Source organism: Ylistrum balloti, unplaced genomic scaffold (genome assembly GCF_031769215.1).
Source record: "Ylistrum balloti isolate Yb309-2 unplaced genomic scaffold, AGI_CSIRO_Ybal_v1 Utg370418, whole genome shotgun sequence".
NCBI lineage: Eukaryota > Metazoa > Mollusca > Bivalvia > Pectinida > Pectinidae > Ylistrum > Ylistrum balloti.
The window spans coordinates 183244-209091 of NW_026782283.1; the positions used below are offsets into that span (position 1 = coordinate 183244).

A 25848-nucleotide genomic window follows, 5' to 3' on the forward strand; every position below is an offset into this window, starting at 1 on the left:
TAGATGACTCCCCACTTCCTGTTGCCTTAGTGTATCCCCGTGCCTGTTATCTAGATGACTCCCCTGTTGCCTTAGTGTATCCCCGTGCCTGTTATTTAGGTGACTCCCCAGTTCCTGTTGCCTTAGTGTATCCCCGTGTCTGTTATCTAGGTGACTCCCCAGTTCCTGTTGCCTTAGTGTATCCCAATGACTGTTATCTAGGTGACTCCCCACTTCCTGTTGCCTTAGTGTATCCCCATGTCTGTTATCTAGGTGACTCTCCTGTTCCTGTTGCCTTAGTGTATCCCCGTGTCTGTTATCTGGATGACTCCCCTGTTCCTGTTGCCTTAGTGTATCCCCGTGTCTGTTATCTAGGTGACTCCCCAGTTCCTGTTGCCTTAGTGTATCCCCGTGTCTGTTATCTAGGTGACTCCCCTGTTCCTGTTGCCTTAGTGTATCCCCATGCCTGTTATCTAGGTGACTCCCCACTTCCTGTTGCCTTAGTGTATCCCCGTGTCTGTTATCTAGGTGACTCCCCACTTCCTGTTGCCTTAGTGTATCCCCGTGCCTGTTATCTAGGTGACTCCCCTGTTCCTGTTGCCTTAGTGTATACCTCTGCCTGTTATCTAGGTGACTCCCCAGTTTCTGTTGCCTTAGTGTATCCCCGTGTCTGTTATCTGGATGACTCCCCTGTTCCTGTTGCCTTAGTGTACACCCCTGCCTGTTATCTAGGTGACTCCCCAGTTCCTGTTGCCTTAGTGTATCCCCATGCCTGTTATCTAGGTGACTCTCCTGTTCCTGTTGCCTTAGTGTATCCCAATGACTGTTATCTAGGTGACTCCCCACTTCCTGTTGCCTTAGTGTATCCCCGTGTCTGTTATCTAGGTGACTCCCCACTTCCTGTTGCCTTAGTGTATCCCCATGCCTGTTATCTAGGTGACTCCCCAGTTCCTGTTGCCTTAGTGTATCCCCGTGTCTGTTATCTAGGTGACTCCCCACTTCCTGTTGCCTTAGTGTATCCCCGTGTCTGTTATCTAGGTGACTCCCCAGTTCCTGTTGCCTTAGTGTATCCCAATGACTGTTATCTAGGTGACTCCCCACTTCCTGTTGCCTTAGTGTATCCCCGTGTCTGTTATCTAGGTGACTCCCCACTTCCTGTTGCCTTAGTGTATCCCCATGCTTGTTATCTAGGTGACTCCCCAGTTCCTGTTGCCTTAGTGTATCCCCGTGTCTGTTATCTAGGTGACTCCCCACTTCCTGTTGCCTTAGTGTATCCCCGTGCCTGTTATCTAGGTGACTCCCCAGTTCTTGTTGCCTTAGTGTATCCCCATGCCTGTTATCTAGGTGACTCCCCAGTTCCTGTTGCCTTAGTGTATCCCCGTGCCTGTTATCTAGGTGACTCCTCATTTCATGTTGTTTTATGGTATCCATAGCTGTTCTTTCTAATACGTCGACTTTTCTGCTCCGTATGTTTTCTCTTTTGATATAAGGGCATGTCCTATAAACAGATAGGTCATGTCCTATAAATAGATAGGGTCATGTCCTATAATTAGATATGGTCATGTCCTATAAATAGATAAGCATTTAAAATGGCCCTGGCCATTAACGGAGTTAGCAAACAAGCAATTATAGATATATCTTAATTCTTTTGTATCCATAAGTTAAAAATAATCACACGAACAATGCAGATGTAACATGTATTTCTTGTTCGAATTTATATTATTGCTTGCCAATAACAGTACAGATAGTGACATATCTTAAAGGAAAGATCTATATAAATAATGTTATTGTTTTGTTGTGTAATGGAATCACGAAATTTAAATTTGATGAATACGTACACTATTTGTCATTATGAGTGATAAATAATACCAGTTATACATTAAAGTATGTCCCTGTTAATGATATGTCGTCGTTTATTTCACGAAGAACAATTAAATAAATTTAAATAGACATTTTTATCAATTACTTAGTAATTCAATACGTAGCAATCAATCATTTATGAGAGAATACACATATCGTTACATTGTCATCGAGGGGGAGGGGGGTCACATGATCGATCATATTAACAATTATCAATTAATTTGTTGTCAGAAATATCATGAATTTCTTTTCATCAACGCTGTAATAAAACAAGAACGCATTGGGATGTGATTGATTTATTGTTTGGAGAAAATAAATTTGCTGAAAAGTCACGTGCTGATGGATTCTGAACCGTAATGTTATGGCAAAAAATAATTAATTTCAACACTTGTCAAAGAGTCAGTGAAGAAACTGTCAGTTTTTCCAATCCAAAGTGTTGAAAACAAATCCAACTTGTTTCATTTTTCTATTCTGTTTAATATTGGTCAGATGAGTTCAGAACCGTTATCAAACTTCCATTCAGTACACCCCCTCTTCCCTCCCCCCTCCTCCCTCACGTACAATATTATTCCAAGGAAATCTGAAGAAAATTCGAAGTGTTTAGGTTCCACGTGTATATATACAGCTAGTCAAGTCTGCATAATATAGACTTAACATCGATTACAAACCTATTTATAATCGATATTATAACCGCTTCATAAACTATCCAATTTTTCAACTACACTTATACAACGTTATGACTAACAAAGTGCACGTTTATGTGCAAAGTGTACCAATAAAATGATTTGTCATCCACCCTGTTTGACCTAAACATGTCTAAATTTAAAAGTCAGGTAGCGAATTACCTGTCTGTGATATATTGTAGTATTTCAGCCATATTATCTCGTATTGATGATTTACATAAAGAGGTATTCAGAGCTGAAATCAAGCTTGTCTCATGGTAGTCATATTAGAATACGCTTACTGTACGGCGACCTGTATGCACAATATATAGGTATGATCTTACATGTGTAAAAATTTATGAAACAAGTCTGATATTTTTGTGACAAAAACGAATTTAAGATTCTTTTTATCACATAATCATTACTAATTTTTGTAAATAGTAACGTGATATTCTATAACCTCCATTGTGACGTCAAAATAAAATCTTCAAACGTGTGCTATGTGACGTCATTTCAGCATTTTCTTCGGACGTCACAATTGGTAATATTCCTTGATATATGCATGTATGATCATGATTGCTGAGAAATGTGAAGGATTATTCATATTTCCAAAGATCGTCGCCCTCCGGAAATGTAACATTTGAGGGTAGATAAACTTTCGTATAACCAGTGATAAATTGTTTAAAATTCCGGAAAAACCGACCATGTTATGATGGTACCAACATTTTCTATTCATGACACCATGTTCAGTTGACCATATCCACTTTTCTACGATTAATGGTTCAGGTTCGAACTAGTTTCCTTCCAAAATTCTCTGAAACAGGTCAAGGTCACTTAAGATTTTGTTATTCTATTTATATTGCATCGATTTTGATGTCTTTTATATTGTAACGTCGTTTGTTTTCGATGATAACATATGGAAGGGAGACAACTCTGGCGGAATATGACGTAACTTGCCATGGAAGTACGCGCTCAAAGGAAAACCTCCCTGTCAGATTTTGTTTATCAACCAATCAGTGGCATCGTTTCAAATCAGCTGTATAATTAACATGTTGTGAGCTCGCGCGATGGGAGACCCTATACTATTAATTATAATGTCTTAATACGTGAGAGCCAACTCTCTATCAAACAGACATTTAAGTTCTTCTCGACAGTTCAGCTTTGGATTTGGTGAGAACGCATTGTTACAATCACTTATTCAGTGTACTTTTGCTAGGTTTGGTGCACGTAGCTATTCCAGTGATATCCAATCTCTTTAAAACGTGATATGTTTAAAAGATATAAACGTTATTTACTTTTCTAAACCTTCCGAAAAAATTCATAAAGTTAAAAATGAACGGACATGAATTACACAGTGTAATTTTCTATCTGTCTGATCGTCCGATAGGTACACAATATACAGTCATGTAGGTGATGAATTCCTGTACATTTTGATGAAAAATAAAATCTTTATAGTATAAGGAATTAAATTCAAGTTTTTAACTAGCCCTTTAAAAAAGTTTATTTATTTGTATTTCATATCCGCTGTAAATGCCATATGAGATCAGATCAATGATTTAATGCATAATTAAAAAATATCAATTACTTTATCGTTCATACAACAGGTAAAAATGGCTACATCCTCTGATCTTATAATTGTAATATTTAGCCGCGAAGTCTCCCCGTACCTCAACTCATATCACTAGTTGAAGGTTAAATCGTTGAACGGTAAGTTATATTCTGTACACAAACAGAGGGACTCGAGGTACACTACAAATACGCCTGCTTATACATCGGTTACCTTTAAATGAAAGAATACACATCACGGAGCACTGCGTTCTCTAGCAGTACTATATAGCTGTAGTGTAGTATCACTCAGTCAAGATCAGCCTGGATATTATCGTTTAGTAGTGTCGTACTATGTAGTGATCCATCATATCGGGGATATTTACTATCAATTCATTTACGGAACATTCCCAGCTGATACATACGGTAAGGTAAATTCTGAAATATTATTATTCATATTTACTTTTTTTTATTCTAGAATATATACTATTTCCTATAACATGTTTACCATGTTGAATATGCTATATATATGTCATATTATGGTGGATATCTTTAATGACAAGACATCCAATTGTATACCCCTAATGACGAGATATATACCTTATAACGAGGTACGTACCCTTTATCACGAGGTATGTACCCTTTATCACGAGTTATGTACCCTTTATCACGAGGTATATACCCTTTATCACGAGTAATATACCCTTTATCACGAGGTATGTACCCTTTATCACGAGGTATAAACCCTTTATCACGAGGTATGTGCCCTTTATCACGATGTATGCACCATTTATCACGAGTTATGTACCCTTTATCACGAGTTATATTCCCTTTACGACGAGGTATGTACCATTTATCACGAGGTATGTACCCTTTATCACGAGGTATATACCCTTTATCACGAGGTATGTACCATTTATCACGATGTATGTACCATTTATAACGTGGTATGTACCATTATAACATGGTATGTACACTTTTAAGAGGAGAGTACCCTTTATAACGTAGTATTTAACGTTCGTCACGTGGTACGTTCCCTTTATCATGTGGCATATGTCCTTTATAGCGTTGTATATACCCTTTATCACGTGGTATACACCCTTTATCACGTGGTATACACCCTTTATTACGTGGTATAAACCCTTTATCATGTGGTATAAACCCTTTATCATGTAGTATACACCCTGTATCATGTGGTATACACCCCTTATCACGTGGTATACACCCTTTATCACGTGGTATAAACCTTTTATTACGTGGTATAAACCCTTTATTACGTGGTATAAACCCTTTATCATGTGGTATAAACCCTTTATCATGTAGTATACACCCTTTATCATGTGGTATACGCCCTTTATTACGTGGTATAAACCCTTTATCATGTGGTATACACCCTTTATCACACGGTATACACCCTTTATTGCGTGGTATACACCCTGTATCATGTGGTATACACCCTTTATTACGTGGTATATACCCTTTATCATGTGGTATACACCTTTTATTGCGTGGTATACACCCTGTATCATGTGGTATACACCCTTTATTACGTGGTATATACCCTTTATCATGTGGTATACACCCTTTATCATGTGGTATACACCCTTTATTACGTGGTATACACCCTGTGGTATTCACCCTTTATTACGTCGTATACACCCTTTATCACGTGGTATAAACTCTTTATCACGTGGTATACACCCTTTATCACGTGGTATACACCCTTTATCACGTGGTATACACCCTTTATCACGTGGTATACACCCTTTATTACGTGGTATAAACCCTTTATCATGTGGTATAAACCCTTTATCATGTAGTATACACCCTGTATCATGTGGTATACACCCCTTATCACGTGGTTACACCCTTTATCACGTGGTATAAACCTTTTATTACGTGGTATAAACCCTTTATTACGTGGTATAAACCCTTTATCATGTGGTATAAACCCTTTATCATGTAGTATATACCCTTTATCATGTGGTATACACCCTTTATTGCGTGGTATATACCCTTTATCATGTGGTATACACCCTTTATTGCGTGGTATACACCCTGTATCATGTGGTATACACCCTTTATTACGTGGTATATACCCTTTATCATGTGGTATACACCCTTTATTGCGTGGTATACACCCTGTATCATGTGGTATACACCCTTTATTACGTGGTATATACCCTTTATCATGTGGTATACACCCTTTATCATTTGGTATACACCCTTTATTACGTGGTATACACCCTGTGGTATTCACCCTTTATTACGTCGTATACACCCTTTATCACGTGGTATAAACTCTTTATCACGTGGTATTCACCCTTTATCACGTGGTATACACCCTTTATCACGTGGTATACACCCTTTATTACGTGGTATAAACCCTTTATCATGTGTTATACACCCTTTATCACGTGGTATAACCCTTTATTACGTGGTATACACCCTTTATTGCGTGGTATACAACCTTTATCACGTGGTATAAACCCTTTATTATGTGGTATACAACCTTTATCACGTGGTATAAACCTTTTATTACGTGGTATACACCTTGTGGTATACACCCTTTATTATGTGGTATACACGCTTTATCATGTGGTATACACCTTTTATTACGTGGTATACACCCTGTGGTATTCAACCTTTATCACGTGGTATACACCCTTTATCACGTGGTATAAACTCTTTTGTTACATTCAAATATATTTATATTCAAATATGATGATTAATACATTTGTTAAAACACGTTACATAACCGTCCAATATTGTTGCTATATTACACGTGTCTTAAATATCAAAATGTATCTTGTTTACCTTAACATGTATAAATAATCAACTATGCAGAAAGTGTTAATTTCCTAAGGTAAATTTCATCTGATGTATTTATCATTGCAACTGTGTATTGTGTATTTTCCTCTTCAAAATTCCTTGTAAATTGAAGTCCCTGATGACAAGCGACATGTAAGGACACTAAGGAACTCTTATATACATAATGCATATCTTTGCATCGACGAACACGCATTTGTTTACGGTAATCTTATATCCAGTAAAGATATCACCAGACACGACCTTGAAAAGGACATCAAGTCAGCAGACAAACACGGTCACTATTTAACACATCTCGTAGATAAAAAATGAGGAAGTTTGCAGACCATATAACAATCTGCCTGTCTACAATTATATCGCACTATGCATTGTACATGTATAAAGTTTCTAGATATACTGTTAAACATGACTTATGGAAAGCGTTTTTAAGTCTTTCTTAATCTAATCTGTACTTTGTGTTAAAGCGAACATTTAGAACTACAGTCAGACCTGTCTTTAAAGATCGCCTGTCTTTAACGGTCACCTATCTATAATGGTCACCTGTCTATAACGGTCATCTATCTATAATGGTCACCTGTCTAAAAATAACACCTGTCTATAATGGTCACCTGTCTAGAAAGGTCACCTATCTATTAAGATCACCTGTCTATACATACACATACACACGCCATTCGTTTGTTGGTTTGCTGGCTTTACATCGGACTAACAAATTCTAGAAGCCTTATAAGATCAGAATAAACGATTATGTGTTATTTGACATTGATCTCTCACCAATTATACCATCAATGTTCAATAATGGGAACCAAATAAAAAAATTAGTGACGGGTATGACACGACCTTCATGGCTTAGGGAGAGAACACACAACATTCCTCACTTTGTCGGACGTTCTATTCTGAATCATATGACGAGACAGCGCCAGTAGGATGAGCGAAGCTGCTTAGGAAGCATAAAACATTCAAGTTTAATCGCCTCCTATGTTAAAACAATAAAAATAGCAGATACAGGTATTACGTCCTACTTGCAGGAACATCACATTAGAGTGAAGCTTTTAAAACACCATACTGAAAGACAAAATACACCCTTAGTTGCCTTGTCATGAAAATACTGTTTACGTCGTAATTGGTAGTCGCGACAAACATATATGTTCACAGAGAGTAAGTGTTCAACTCATCTGTGATGATGTATCTGCATCGAGTACGTTTAGAGGTAACAGTGCATATACGAATTTTATTGTTGGTGACAAAAACGTACAAGTTTCTAATGGTTTCTGTTTTATAGTTAAATAATCACTTATACTGAATTCAAAGAAATAAAAAGACGGTTAAAATACTGAAAAATATGTAGGACACATTTAAAAAAAAATAAGTAAAAAGTAGAGCATGATAGATTCACTCACCATTACAATGCCATTAACAAGTCTCTTTCAACAAGACGCTTCATCAACTTCGAAATTCTCTGTTTACATGTCTAATGTATCCTGCGCAGACAACAAGAGTCAGGTTGACCGCGACTAGATTTTCAACTCTTATTACAGGAACGTAATATTAATAGGGATTTTTCTTACAAACTTACTTGTAGATACAATTTCGTGCGTCTTTATTTTTAATTGATCAGTTTTTATTGGGTAGCACTCCCCGATTGCCAGTATGACGGTGAAGCCAAACACAGCCCAGCTTAATGTGAAACAAAACATAAAAGAAGAAGAGATACTGATTTATACACATCCCATAATTTGCCGTATTCTAATCTATTTGGTCTTGTTTCCAAAAGAGCTTAAGGTATCAAACCTCAGTATTGTAAGATACATTGAGTATCGCATGTTTTCTCTGTCGTTTGTAAACTGTTTGATATCATATTTATTTTAATGATAATTATAGTTTGAATACAGTGTGGTATTGCTTTACACTATAATATACAAATCATTTCGTCATATTCAATGCATGCAGAGAGCTGTCTTATTGTTATTTTGCAATGAAGACTACGTGTTTTACGATTTTGAAATAATGTACATTCAAGCCATTTTTATATGTAAACAAACAGACATTAAGTAGTCCAACCAATTTCAAATTAAAAACTCCTAATAGAAATCCCTGTGGCTCAGAATACTTCGTTAATGAATCGTTATTACCACCACAAGTACATTTGAATACCGTCCGCCCTGGCCTTCTCACTGAGCTCTATATATTGTAGTGACCTATGTCTATTGTTTTTATTAGAAATAAAAAAAAATTCTTTACTGGCCTAGTTGGTAATAAACAATAGCACATATCCCTCGTTACTTTGAAGGACCAGTGTTCGGACAAGGATTCTATCGACCTGACGTTTCCAGTGCCTCGGGCCAAGGTTTCTGGTCTATTCCATACATACAAATGTATCGCTCTTATGCTGTAGAACTTTAAAAAAAAAACTGCTCTCACCGAGGGCTTTTGTCTTTCATCCACGACTTCTGTAACACAATCGGTATAATTATTTTTATGTTCCCTTTCTTGTGTTTCATTATCGTCATCTTTTTTGTCTATCTGGACTGAATGTCTTCCATATATAGGTCCTCTGAGATATGTGCTTGGTATTCGATCCTATAAACTTAATATTGAAATGATAGTATATGTAGCCCGTGCTGGATAAAATGATCGATATTTGTTCAAATAGTTTGTGTTATTACGGCACATGTCGTCCCAGTCGACATCTATCTGTTTGTGGTGAGGCGGGCTACAGATAATCGTTTTTACACACCCTCTCCAAAGTTATGTAATCGACTTTCTCATCACTATTTTATGAACAGTTGCCACCTAAGGAGATCTGGAGACGCTTTCTCCCGGGTTCAGTTGTACTACGTATTGTCAGTATAGCGATATACTGTAGTAATTTCTTCAGTTTTGTTTTCAATGTTTAAGAGCCGTGTTAATGACAATATGGTGATAAATGATGGCTACAAAACACTAGGAGTCACCGTGAATATCTATCCTCATTCTGTACTCTGTTAGTTTGTTTGAAAAATCAGATGTCACCGCTACAACCAGAATGAAGACGGAATTCCAAGAGGATACTGACAAAATAGACATTTACAGGCAGAGGAAATACATCAGGTGACCGTATAATTAATTTAGACACAGTAAATAAGTACTGTCGTCGAACCTCTTTATCTCGAACTCGTATAACTGGAATATCCCGTTAATTCGTACTGATATATTTTGTTGGTCCCTGCCTATCTTTACACGAAACATTCGAACTCATTTAAAATGAATACTCGGTTTTCTCGAAGTTTTCCCATAGTTCCGCCAAGTGCGAGATAAAGAGGTTTGACTGTATACTGAAGTGCAATATTATGCAAACACTGAATATTACGACATTTTTTTTTAAATTATAGGGCTAGTACGACTCCCTATCTTGGTTTACCTCATTCGACTGTTAGGTTTAAAATTCAGACCCTCGACATCTCTGATGAGTCCTAACATGACGAAACAGCTTTGTTTAATTCATTGTTTGGCTCTACTGATATCTAATCTAAATTGATATCAAATGGTGCTATCCACTTGTGTGTCTTTTGTACAGTCTTAAATCAGAATTATCAGTTTCTTTCATGTAACTATCATTCAACAATACAACAGAATAACGTTAAAAACAATTCTAATCATATACTCGTTTTTGTAACATTCCTTTTTTCTGTGTTTACGTACGTTAACACTTCAGTATATTATTTGTTTACATAACAGTGCACTAAACTAACACCATCTTATTTTAAAAGTATAATTCAAAGTAGAATGAACGTGCGTAACAGATAATATGATACGGTTTGCTGTAGACTTGAGTCCGTTCCAGGAAGAAGTAGAATGTATTTTTGGTTATCTTACAAATTACTGCCAGCAGATCCCAAATCAATCGGGTGTCTCGCTAGAAACAATACACAGACACATCGCACGAAACAAAATTATACTGGAAGGTTTTTATTATGGAACTGGTGTGTTATATATTACGGTGTACTTGAGACAAGAAGATGTATGAGCTGCACACTATACATCCTTGCTTGAAGTAATCAGAAATTTCAACTCTAGTCAAGCAAGCACTTGTTGATAACATTATATGTATACTTTACATAGATCACTAATTAAAATTTTAAGTTTTATCATTTTAGCTCCTGAAATTATGAGATTCAATTTGGCCAATGTTGATGGCTTTAGAGAATAGAAGATTTGTGCATGTTTTAAGGTACTGAAAAACGTATTTCAAACTCAACGACGCCATCTTTGTCATAGTATCAAACATCGACACTATGTCTACCAAGCTATTAATTGCGACGTGTCTATATATAGGCATATGTATATATCTAAACACGGTCAATGTATGCCTTGTTAAAGCATAATTACTACCTGTTTCTCTGAAAACCAGTTTTCGTGTCTTCTAGAACAAATTAAATGCTAAATATCAAGAATCACCGGATGTATTACACTCTAATGTCGACAGAAGAAGGCCATTTCACGTGTGTTGTCAATGTAGATATAAAGATATGTTTACCGTAGATCATTGACTTCTATTTATAGTTGTCTTCCCACTTTGATGTTTTATTTCCTTGTTGTTCAAAGAGATATACTTCATTATTTATTTACATTCTTACCAAGCGACAAATTATATTGACAGGGATAAAAAAAGTTGATGTTATGCCTCGATGTTACGTGATCAATATATACTCATTACACTTAATAACGACAGATAGAAATCAACTCAACCGTAAACATCCAAGTCTGTAAATTACCATTCATATTTCATATCTGTCAATAATATGATTGTAGATGTTTTGTAGCTAATGCATCATTGAAAAGTATGGCTCAATATTGATTTCATAGTCAACTGGTTTTAGACGGATTTTAGAAACCTTAAAATATACGATTTGTCACAATCAGTAATACTTGTATCTTGTACCATGTTTTACATGTATTCAGTATTCAAACTAGTTACGCATATTTTACATACATTTAAAACCATACCGAATAGCATACAGTACTTTTGCTAGATCTTGCTAAAAATAACCCTCAGATAATATATATTCAGAGACGAAATAAAACATTCAGATGAAAACTTTATGAACGAGTTAAAAGTCATTTGGTTTTCAGAGTGAAATATACATTCCTACACAGTCAAGGAATATTGATTTCCAAAATATTGTATATTCTGTTTGTGAATATAAATGTTTTGTGATGTGTGCACGAATGGCAACAGACTCCATCGGAATACTTTCATTTTACATGTACAATACATAACGTAGTCAATGAACGACTTTATGCTGAATGACATTGGATTCTAAGCCACTGAATGACATTGGATTCTAAGCCACTGAATGGCATTGGATTCTAAGCCACTGAATGACATTGGATTCTAAGCCACTGAATGACATTGGATTCTAAGCCACTGAATGACATTGGATTCTAAGCCACTGAATGACATTGGATTCTAAGCCACTGAATGGCATTGGATAGTTAGCCACGTGACTGTAAATACATTGTTATACATGTTTATCGTAATCGTAGGATTTCTGTGTTATCTACTATAGTTAAAAAGAATTCTTACGTTGCAAATGCAAGATGATGAAAATTATGGGAAAGTTTTTCGGTCGTCATAGTGTTCTCAATGACAAAAAATATTCTATTTCTCTGTGTGATATGAAGTTGGACGTGTTTGATGCTCGTTAGTTTGCCTGTTGGGTACGTTGTTGCATACCTCATTTGAGAACGTGAGATTACTTACTCGGATTGACAAAAGCTTGCATGGCAGGTATCATTGATGAAGCAGAAGACGCTTACTCTTCCAGAACGCATTGTACTTTTTCAGGAGTCTCCGTGTAAATCTTTCTTTTGTTTATATTTTGCCCTGGGTTTGTAAAATTTGAGTTTGGATTATGGTTATATAGACATGTTGGCATTTTCATTTTGTATTATTGCATTCTTAGTTGCAAGAGAACAATTTCTAAAGTGCTAAATATTTTGGTACAATTCTAAATATCCTCGTTATGTTTTCCTTGGTCGACAACACCTGTTTTACCTCGCATTTTTTGTAAATATAAACAAAGACTGATATATTGATATATAATCGTTTATTTACCACATAAACAACCATGTAATAAATCGACCATTGTTGATTTGGGCGATAAAGCTGCAAGTCTGTGTGTATAACGCACAGAGGAAACCTAACAACCATATCTTGGGATCTGCTTCAACAACGTTAAGGAATTTGCTGTTGTTTGCTATAAATTTGTAACCTATATGTACTTCTTTCGTAGTTATATTTGTATATATTCATAGCTTTTAATTTTTTTTTTTTTTTTTTTTGGAGGGGGTCATAAAATTTTTTGACGGTTCATTATTTTTTGTATAGGCAGCGCAAATTTACAATATATGAGTATTTGTATGGTTGCATGGACATCAAACAAAGTAAAACGTGAAGGAATGTCTTTTCGAAATGATTTGCACAATTGAATACCTAATAAATCACAGATATCATTACTTAAATATAGGACTTGACGATTATATAGCTCCTGGATAGTAATGTCGTGCTAACTCTCAGATTGCTGTTACGTTTTGTATTTGTTTGAGACCATCAATCGCACTCGTATCATGATTATTGCATTAATATATAATCATATTTATATATAAGTAGCTCATGTCGTTTTCGCATTCAAGGCGTTCGTCTGATAATACTGTAACCGATATTGTACTGTATAATCATAAATTTTCGTGGAGCGCAAATTTTGCGGTTTCACATCTTTGTAATATTTTTATAATTTTTGAGAAAAAAATTCATATTAGAAATAAATTCATTAAAAATCCTATATACTGTAAGATGACATATAAGATTACATCATGCTAACTTTATTTTAGCAGCAGAAATAAATGACATATTGACATGTTGATAATACTACATGTAATTACATTATGTCACGAATAATACATACTTCCGTTTATATATTATTTATTTGGCAGCTGATTGGTGTAGAGTTAACCACAAATTTGGTTAACCCTCGTGGTTAACCACGAAATGTCAAATGCCACACGAATAATTTAATTAGGTGTAATTAAATCCTCCCCTCCGTTCTCTACCAAACCTTGTGGTGTCGGTAATAAAGATATAAATGAGAATATTCTATGTATACAAAATAGCATTGATTCACATATTATTCTCGTTTTGTACAAACAAAATTTTATTTTTAGTTGTCATGGTTGTGTGTAAAAATGATATAGAAAAATGCTCACGTTTTAGCTGAATCCCCACTCAAATTCAAAGAAATTAGGACAAAATATGTACAAAAGAATGATTGAAAAAGAGTCCCTTGAGTGAATAAGACCAGGTATTCTGGAAGAGTATCCGTCTTCATTGAGGACACCAGCCATGTAGATATTAGTCAATACCAGTATTACCACTTTTTTCAAACGCGAACAAGTATTAAACAACGAAACTGACAAGCAAACGAACGAACATCAAACACACTCAACTTTGTATCACACATAGAAATTGGATATTTCTCAATGAGGTCACCATGACGACCGTTAATCTTTTCTAATTTTCTTCAACCTTCATCTCCCGCATCCTGTGTTGTGAGTTTGTCAGTTGTCGAAATCTTGCACGAAAATATTGGTATTGGGAACAAAATGTACTGTTCACGATAAAAAGAATTGAGAGAACTACACTGTAGTTTAACCAATCTGCCGTTTCACTGCATCATTAATAAGTGTATAATAGAGCTGTATTACCAGTCACCACCACCGTGTTTAGATTTACAAAGCCTTTAACAAAATTATTCATAAAAATGACTCTAACTGAGATACTGAAATGGACTAGATTTACATGGCTGGAGCGACCGATGAAATTCTTTTCATGGGAAAAGTATAGTATGGATATAGTACAATATTACTTGCAACATGATAACGAAAGGTGATTGAACAACCGGTTTACAGATTAGACAATTTGACTGGTGGAATGATAACAACACACCAGATTTTGTCATCAATGAGTTAAGACAATACTGGTAATAACGCTCCCTCCTCCCCTCCCCTCTTCCCATAGTCAACCTTCCAAAGAATATTAGCACCTTACTGGATTGTGTAACAAATATCAACACCATTCCACTCATGGTTATAGTTAATCGTCTGGCACAAATGTGATTGTCAGGATGCATGTACTTGACCGCTGATGGGACACTTCTCCGAAACTAGGTTACCTCATTCCTTGTAAGCTTGACGGCTTCATCCAATCATTCTCAAATATGTGATATTTTATAATTATCAAAATTAAAAACAAACATATGTGGGTGGTTGGAGTGACAAATCGTCTTATTCGGATAATATCAGAGGAGTTCGCATCAATGTTTGATAAAATGTAAATTGTAATAATTTAAGAAACTTGACTCTAAGTCTGATAGGTTTACTTGACTTGGTGTTTTTGGGACTGAGGGTCGTATTATATTGCTGTTAATGGAACTGTGACAACAAATCAAGGTATTATGAGCTTGCTTTGTTGGTGTGTGTTTCTAGAGTTGAGAGGCTTGCCGGTGTAAGATTCCTGACTACAAGTGATATGAGAGTTAGTGTAGGTGGTTTCGTTCTATCGCCTCGTCATGGTGTCTCCAATTGTTACGACTATAGCAGCTGCATACTTACCAGGATGTTGCCTTCAACATGCTGAAGCTTCAGTGTTGGTGGATAATAAGACCGGGAGACAGAAAGCACGTGTTACGTAACTATATATCACTATCTGTCAGTGCTGCACTTTCTACATACATTTTATCACAGACAACTTATGTGCTGCCAGGTTGTTTTTTTTTTTTTTTATTTAATGAAGCAAAAATTACTGAGCGTCAAATTTCGTAATTTAAATGTCTAAATTTGATTTCATAATTACATAATCATCATAGTCATTATCTAACTATTTATAAAATTTGTTTTAATGGAATTAAGTGTAAAGGAAATTCATCTCAGGTGCAAGGTCTTGGCAACGTAAAGGTATCGATGTGACACCACTATACGCATGGCTATTATAACTAACCAGATATAGGTCTTCGAAAATAGATAATATTTACTTCTTGTGTTTAACTAACCAGACATAGGCCTTAGAAAATAGATCATGTTTACTTCTTGTATTTAACTAACCAGATATAGGTCTTTGAAAAAGATGTTTACTTCTTGTATATGAATAAGTGAATTAATAGTAAGATATATGACCCTGAAAGAGGGTAAAGGTCTTTAATTTTAACAAACATGAGATCCCTTCATCCTAGCATGCTATATGCTAAATATCAACACTCTGGCCCTTTTGGTTATTAAGGAGGAATCAAAAATGTCAATTGTTTACGACGCACGACACATGACGACGGACGAAAGGTGATCGCAATAGGTCACTTGAGATTTTGTTTCAGATGACCATATAAAACCTTTTAGCTAAAATAGCTCAAGCATACAATGGTGCCAATACGAACACAGTATATTGAGGGCGTGAAGATTTGTTTAGAACAAAAACTATTTACTACCGTAAAAACTTATCATAAACGTGGACAAAGTGAGTTCTTTATAACTTCACCGCAATGTGATCAGTGTATCAACCACTATCACTGAAGAGTATTCCAATAGCGCTGTGTGATCTTATACATATCATTAAATAACACTGTATGTTTTCTGTATTTCCTTCCACGCCCCATCTCGAGGACAAATTTCATTTCTTCTCTATCATTTTATTCACGTTGGAAATGCTCTATTTCATGCTTACGTAATTTCTACAAACCAGCTGTTATACAAGCTGTATTAACACTGTTTAATAAAACGTAGTTTTCAGATAGCGTACAAAGCTTATGATATTTCATTGCGTTTACAATTGAAACTTTCATTGGAGGGAAAAAATAGAAAAAAACGTGCCTAAGATGAATCATGGTTAGTGAAAGATTTATTTGATAAATCTATTAGTTTATGAACATATATAATGTCCGACTTTTTATTGATAAGACTTGTGTCATTTCTTAAAATGTGACATATATATTGCCATTGCGGCATGTGAAATCCACGATAAATCTACGAAAACGCATTACATTTACAAACCAAAAATACTTTAATTTTGTATGTCATGTCTTAATGCATTTCATGCATTTAATGCACACCGACACATGAAATGATTTAATGATTTTTTCTGTAAAAAAGGTATGAGAAATTATTAAGGTTTGACAGATTTCTGTCTTTATCATTACAGTTAACAAAGAACATTTGTATTCATAAATCATACAAAATACATATGTTCAGAACACATCCTTCTTAATATAATAATGAAATGTCCGTAAAATGTGCATTAATGTGCAAAATTATGCACAAATCATTAAGGCATTCACTACAAAATAGCTGCAGGTGTAATGTATATATAATGTATGTAACTAAAACCCATAACATTTGTATGTAAAACATAAAAAATTTGAGTCAGTTATTCATATATCAAAACAAATAACTGGAGAAAAAGATGGCCGAATTGCTCGTATAGATGTATTTGGTTTTTTTTCTCCTTTGTTTTTCAGTTTTATTTGATATCTGTCATGTTTTACTTTATATAGGATTCCAGTAGATATATCAATATCATTGAACATGACGTATATATATATATGGAATACAATTTCAGACTGCAGTCGAACCTTGTTATCTCGAACTCGCTTGGAAAGTTCGAGATAACAGAGTTTTCGATTTAATATTTCAATATTTTTGTGTAAACGTTGGCAGGGACCGATGAAATACTTTGAAGTTAACAAGGCACTCGAGTTAAATGAGTTCGAGATAACGAGGTGCAGTTATGAACATTTTATCAATAAAATCATATTTATCATGTCAACTGGAAATTCATATGAAAAAGAACACAACATCATCTGTAACACCGACGTGACGTCATTTCACAGATACAAACGTCATAGATGACAATTTACCGTCTGACAAAATCAGAGCTGTAACATAGTCTCAGAGCATTACGACATGTCTCTATCAACTGAACCGCCGGTTGCTTCAGCAAGCATTGATATACCAGTAATATTAAACAGAATCCACAAAGCTAACTACTCTTTATCAAAAATCCCCAACTTGAATGAGAGAAAGTAGCAGTGTTATCACTACGTAATAAATGTTACGAGTTTTTCTAAAGTTTATTTATTATCACTTTCTCGTAACAGCTGTTCTAAGGTCAAGGGAACGCAATGAATCACGCACGTGAGGTAATTCAAAACAAATAGTTATAAAATAATGCAGGTGAAAAGATTCTCGAAAACTATAGTTTGAAAATGGTAGTTTACCACTTTTTCTAACTTCTGATATGATTTTTGTGATAAATGGCAACAACAGTTTTCCATGACCATTTTCGCAGAAACGGTTTATTTTGTCTTTCATTTGCGAATATTTCATAACTATATTATCCTACATATCATGTCTGTATCTAACCTCACACAGCTAATCCATGCACTTTCACTTTCAGCAAAAAACAAAAAAAAAATACGCAACACCTCTTGGTTTTTTTTTAATTATTATAATTTCTTACGTCATTCAACTCCTTTTACCCATAATTCACTTCTCTAAGAGGTTTATTTACCTACACATCTTGATATTGTTTTCTTTAAAAAATATATAATGTGTTTGTAATACATATATACAGTACAGATATATTGTAACAAAGCCGTATTCTAATAACAAACATTTCCTGCAACAAACTAAGATAAAACTTGTCAAGGATGAATTTCTTTAATCATACAATAATATATAAATGATTCCTTTATAAAGAATCGTCTTTTTCCGACAGTGGATACAGAACAGTGTAAACTGAGTTTCCGCCGCTGACAGGTTATTCTAAACTATGCAACAAGGTACAGCTTCCTGGAAGTGTTTTTGCTTGATATTTGCATACTAGATACGTTAGGTATAATATTACAGAATAAGGCAGTGTAAGGTCAAACAGTCAAATAGTGATACATCAACTGGATGGCATGCTACCATTAAAAAATGACACATAAAAAATAGATGGATCCCAAACGATCAATACGGGTGTTTTCTTAAACACCTTAAATTTCATCCCCGATGGAAACTCACCTAAACACTTCACCACTTCATCTTACCTTTCTCGGCATATTGACGGCCGTCAGCGTGCTCACATTTTCTTGTCCATTTACAGAGTTAATTTTAGTCGTATTCATTGACACCTGGCGAAGTTGACTTGTTCATTATAGCGTATCTATTCATTGTTGGACTCTATTCATTATCATCATTATTATTTTCTTCATATCATGCCCTGATGTTCCCGAGCTTGATATTTGATATCTGTAATTCCTCCCAGAAACTATTTTTTTCATATTGGTAGCATATCAGAAATACGACACAAATACTACATGTTTGTCGATATAGACAGAAAATCGTAATTGACGCCAGTGAACCTTCCCGTCTAGATTCAGATTTTCCTCAGTCGCCTCCTAGGCTTTAAAATTTAGGCCCTTATTATCACTGACGAGTCCTAGAAGAACGAAACAGATCTATTCAGTTTAATTCATTGTTTAGCCCTACTATATCTAACTATAAAACTTTAAAAGGTGATATTTTGTACAAACTTGGAAAAGGTCGATTGTCTATCGACTTGTCCGAAGGTGAATCTTCACTATTATTGAACCCAAGATTGTAAAAAGCAAATGTCTAGATACAGGTCGCTGAGAGGTCAACAGCAGTCACCGGTGGTCTTACCTGTAATAAATAAGATTAAATCAACTGTGTGTCAAAATAGAATATGCATTTTGAACATCTCTCGCTACAACAAAGCCAACATGTATTTGAAGACAGGTAGATTTTACGGTTGACTCGATCTTCTGGAGATAAAATCGTATTGGTAAACAACAACATTTGTGCTTACTAAAAGGATTATCAGCATTTGAAGTTATTGTTTCAAGCATGAGTAAGTTTCTTAAGTGGTATGTAAACGGTTTGTTTTAGTCAGGCATTGTATCACAGTAGAGAATATGATTAACGAAGTGTTAAATACTACAGACAAATTTGTCTTCTACCTAGAAGGTAAGGATTCAATTTACTGACTGACCAGCCCATCCACTGGGAGATTTCTTCGAGTATTTTAGTTTCATCTCAAATTTAGACACCTAGCAAAACAAAACGCAAAAATGATACTTGTAATGCTGACACAGATATTATACAGTAAGGACCTTTTGTAGTCGGACTGAAATATGCGGGTATATTTATACCAACAGTATTACGTGACGTGGCCTAGCGTCTTGGTAAGTAACTTTCTAGATTTACAAACCAAACAGGATATCATATAATACAAAATCGGAGATGTGAAATTTATAATGAATTCAGATTTTTACTCGCGTCTTCCCCTAAGGTTGTAAGGTCTCACAGTAGGCCCCATTCACCAGCTGAATGGGCTCGTGCATCATGCATTATATATGCGATGCCTGAAATACGATATTTTAAGGCGTTGCCGCAGAAATTATATGAAGCGAATTGTGTTGCGTCTGATTAAGATATACATAATAGTTTGGATATTGAACACAAATTAGGTGAAATTATGATGTAGGATCTTATGAAACCTATATTGTTATAGGTCTGCCCTCACTGGTTCATGTTTACATTGCAAAAAGACGACTAACATCTGATAAAGTTTTCCTCAAACAAACATATACCAATGCAAATGTTAAAAATCATTCATGGTGTCTCATTTCTGCCGAAAAATATCGCCAATGAAACTGAAATCTTTACAATCGGTTTAAGACCATTCATTAAAACTTTCAAAAACGTCGGGAGGTAAATGTAAGAGCAAGATTTATTCTCTAATATCTACAAACTGTGGTGTAATGAAGGAAATAAAAGGGATTGAATTATGTTGAGTAGTATATCGACTATGTGCAGTAACGATATTGAATTACTGTTTTCATGACTAACCCCACAGCAGTGATGAAAGGCCTTCTTTTTGTAATGGTATTAATTCATACGTAACGTTTAGTATTGAGCACGTAATAACTACTTTGTAATGTCAATTTTATCGCCGTACCTATTAAGATGAAGATAGGAATACGACACATCGGAACATTATCTCCTATATATATCGTCCATTCCGTAGCTATTCGTTAGCTATTTATTGTTTTGTGTAATTAAAATGAATAATTTAGCCGTCACAGATACACGAGATCGATACCTATAAATTATATATTTCAGTGAACCACAGACTGTACGACACCCACGATATTTTTTACTTTTCAACTAGAATTATATTTTGGATCTAAAACCGATGGTTTCTGTAATTTTAATTACGTGTTTTTCGAGACTTCCGTTTTGTTACTTCCGGTACTTAAAATTGCTAGTTTAGCGTATCAATAACGATCTGATGTAGTTTTGTTTTGTTTTGCTTTTTTTTAATCAATTGAATAAACCTCTGTTTTCGGCATAATGTTACAGCTATGTTCTTATATCTAATCCTTCTTGTTAAAGTGCGGAACTAATGCTGTTGTACACTGCCGCCATGACTAATGGTTTTGAAAAAAAATGAACTTCTTGCAATTACAGAGGAAAACTTATAATTTTGTAGCCTGCAGCAGCAGTAAAGGGAGAGTGGGAGATTTGAAAAACATAACAATAAGCGCTGTACAGGTTTTAGGCCACTTCTGTGCAAATTGTTTTATTGTTTAACGAAAAACGCATGTTTATCTTTAAATATAATAGATGGCTAATAAGACGCGCCCGTTGGATGGAGTGCTGATGACAAAATGCATGGTTTGGCGAAATAGAAATACATTTACAGATGACTAAAAGCTCTCTTCGTATGATGATAATGTATCATCGCTTGAAATGAAATTTACCGGCTTTGATATTTATATGTAAATTAAGTGAAGGTTGAATAAGTAAACAAAACAATTCACAAGTGAGTTCAACCCAGTAAGAGCTCTAAAATTGAGGAAACCATGAGAAATAATGGTTATCTTCCGGTGTTAAAATAGTTAGTATTCACTAATACCTTTCTTGTTTCCGGTCAATCTGTTTTCATTTGACTGAGTTGATAACCATCACAATGCGTCGGCATGCTGTTTATTGAATTCTTCTATCGGAATGAGGTCAGAAATTCCATAAGTAACCTCGGACAAGCTTGTCTGTCAATCCTTGAATGTCAGATAAACACAGGCAGTGTGGCCAATTTTACCAGTAATTAGTATATGTCCACTCAATTAAGATAAGACACAAACTGCCCAATTTGATAATCAGAATATATCACGATATATTGGTGTGGAGTCCCAATGTCAGTTGACTTAGATAGATTCCAAGTAGGTTAATGGACAGTTGAATACTACAATACTGTAAATCGTGGTATTTACCTATTTTAATAATTAGCTCGAAATGTTGAAGACAACCACAATAAAGCAGACATTGACATCCGGGCGTTGACATCCGGGTCTCTAAATCCGGGTGTTGACATCGCTCTAATATGTCATATCTACATTTCCCAAAGTTTATTTTTTTCTTCATATTTTTGTGTCTTATTAATAACATAAGTATATAATGTAAACATCGTCGAGACTCTGCTCTATCGTTTGACACAGACGACAGAATATAATGGGTTTGATGACTGTTAACCTTTCTGATACTATTAGGTAACTCCATAAAAATAAGTACACGTAATATTGAATGGGATCGGTTTCAATTGTCATTGTGTTACCTGCTCTGATATATGACGATGTACATGATAAAACGTGAAGAAATAATCCCATCAACATTTTTGGTTTCATGGGATACTATTTTGGTGCGGAACAAACGAGTGCTATTTCTAGATCAGGAATGATTATGAATTTGCCCTTTTTGACCCTCATATCGTGCACGTGCGTCATAACAGCCGTTTTCCCTGCCATTGTAATTAACTCCCCTGTTCACTATATAGCTTTACTCTATCAATGAAGATTACGGACAAGATAAAATCGTACACATGCAACAGGAATCATGATCCCCCAATGCACGTGCATGAGATTCTCTGGCATTGTAAACATATTTGTATTCCTTACTACAGTTGAATCTTAACTCAGATCATTCGATTTTTGTGAAGAGATATTTTCGTGATTCTGCTAACAAAAATTGAGATTTTAAGTAATAGTTGAATAAAGTTTACCATTTTCACGCAATATCTCGAAAAACTTTCTGGTTTTACAACGATTAACCACATCAGGATACCTGAATACTTTGGATGTATGTATGCCGAGTTTCTCTCCCAGTTATATATGTATAATTGTCTATCTAATCAGGTAATTACATCCTAAATAAAGGAATGTAAAACCTGTTTTTCAGTTTGTCTGTTACTAGATTGAAAGGACTTCTGTTGAATACAAATTACAGAAAAATATATTTTTAAACGAAATTGTAACCTAATTCTTTAATCAGATAGCTCCTTCACAGGAAAGTTATTTCGCGGTTGTCCGATGTTGGTTACTTCTCGGCTAAGTTATTTCGCGGTTGTCCGATGTTGGTTACTTCTCGGCTAAGTTATTTCGCGGTTGTTCAATGTTGGTTACTTCTCGGCTAAGTTATTTCGCGGTTGTTCAATGTTGGTTACTTCTCGGCTAAGTTATTTCGCGGTTGTCCGATGTTGGTTACTTCTCGGCTAAGTTATTTCGCGGTTGTCCGATGTTGGTTACTTCTCGGTTAAGTTATTTCGCGGTTGTTCAATGTTGGTTACTTCTCGACTAAGTTATTTCGCGGTTGTTCAATGTTGGTTACTTCTCGACTAAGTTATTTCGCGGTTGTCCGGTGTTGGCTACTTCACAGGAAAGTTATTTCGCGGTTGTCCGATGTTGGTTACTTCTCGGCTAATTTATTTCGCGGTTGTCTATCAATTCGTATCAAACAGTAAACATAAATTTTCGGAGATTGCCATTCACAGTAAAAATGATCACTGAGTATTAAATTACGCGTCATCTTTAATAACCGCAAGTGTATCTAAACTTAACTTCCGCGAATATGATCCAATATAGAATGGATGTTGGTAGAATTTGAACTCGCATGTTGTAGTATGTCAATGTCTTCAGTTTCTTTGTTTTAGTGTTGATATGCTTCTCATCGTTGAATCGTGTGCTTTTCATGACCGTCGTAACAAATGAGGAACAAAATAAAATGCTTCACTTCGAGGCGATGATTCATATATAATCATTTCAATATTTTGAGCGATGAGACTGCTGTAGTAATTCACTTATAAAAGTATTGTATTGAAGGAGTTGGAGAGAACGCCGGATATGAAATAAACTTTCAAATAAACACACTACATTTAATGTCAAAGGTATATCAGGTTTTATATGCCGAGCATTATAAAATAAATGTTACAGTTGTGTTTCTCAGGTTGTACGGAACACTTATACTTTAACAGTAATTTCTTAGATCAGGGTTAATTGAGGTTTGTTTTCAGCAAGCCGTAAAGTTCTGTGTAAAATATCCAACATTTCATTTTAGAAAGACGTTACACTAAGGGAGTCCATACGAGCACTCTCCGCAGTTAATAACTTAAACATTCAAATCTATTTTTCATCACCTTTGATACAAGTTATATCAATTTGTTCAGCCATACTTGCTGGTACGTCATTCAAGTCTCTTAGTGACTAACCAGAATATCAGGAAAATATACATTTTCTAAAAATTCTTATCAGTCAACCGAACTCCTCGTTTGCCTTGGTGTTATACGAGTGTGCCACTCAGACACCCTAAATCCATTGGTAGGAAAATAATCGTCATAAATATTCGTTTTTCTTAAGTATTTCCGGTTGATAAACACCATGACAAAGAAAAACTATCCCTGTAACGAGAAGAAAGCTATACATAGCTCTTTGTTGATATTATGTATCAAGTAGATGAATAAATCCTTACATAATTAATCTGTCTAAATGCTATCGGGCCCAAAACGAGACCAGTTCATTTTGTAAAATGAATCATCCGCTTAACATAGATCCAGTTCCAACAAAACAGTAAAGAATGCCCTCATCAGGTCGTGTGCTTGTTTCCATCACGGCAATATCAGTCCAAAGTGATTAGGCCTAACGGACTATCTACTTTAGCAGAAACGTTCACATTTCTCTACAAAACAAGGCCCTGGATCGTGTGTTTTCCTATATTTTTTCTGGCTGTATATTTAAGCAGGACGTTAAAAAATGTTTCTGAAGGAGATTTCAATCACCTTGTTCATGATTACCATAGCAACACTTTCAAGATTATGGGGTTAGTATAAGCATGACTTTCAAAGAGCCGGACGATATGATATTGTTCGTTAACATACCTCTTGGTAATCTGATACCATTATCAGCTATTTTTCTACACCGATAAAACAATATTTTGAATTGCTGCTCTAGATAGTTGTATAAAAGTAAACACCATGTACATATCTGTCAGTTAATGGAGACGGAGCGCGCTGACACAGATTCCATACAAACCAAACTAAACAGTAATATTAGTGTGTAGGATGTCAATAGGAATCTTGGGGCCTAAACAAGGTATCTCGTGGTCACTATACACAGTCGGTAGAAAAGGGATATTTTATCTTGAAACACGAATATATAATTTTTCGTTTGTGCGTTAGGGTATTTCCCTATTCGAAGTTACCGATTGTTGTCGCTATTTGACAGTGATTATTAGTCCCCGACGTTTGCTGTAATCTGTCATGTTTTCTTTTATTCCAATAGGGACAGGTTCACAATAAACAAATGTACCGGACGTTCGTCTGAAATTATCAGATAAATGGAAATTTATTTGCAACTCATCTAACATTTTTCAACCATTGTGGATTTTCCTCGACCGCTTCCCTGGTTAAACATTAGGCCCTTAGAATCACGAGTCCTAGAAGGACGAAACGTCTGTATGATGTAGCACCACAGACGAGTCCTAGAAGGACGAAACGTCTGTATGATGTAGCACCACTGACGAGTCCTAAAAGTACGAAACATCTGTATGATGTAGCACC

The 25848-nt window shown here is 35.3% G+C and overlaps 1 protein-coding gene across 2 annotated transcripts in view; it reads left to right on the forward strand.

The window, feature by feature from the left end:
* Nucleotides 1–4350: 4350 nt before the first annotated feature.
* LOC132554617 (protein FAM167B-like) overlaps nt 4351–25848 on the forward strand; it is a 48458-nt gene continuing 26960 nt past the window's right edge. For both annotated transcript variants that reach the window (XM_060218937.1, XM_060218938.1), the window contains exon 1: nt 4351–4472. The gene's annotated coding sequence lies outside the window, so the exon portion shown is untranslated. The remainder of the gene's footprint in view (nt 4473–25848) is intronic.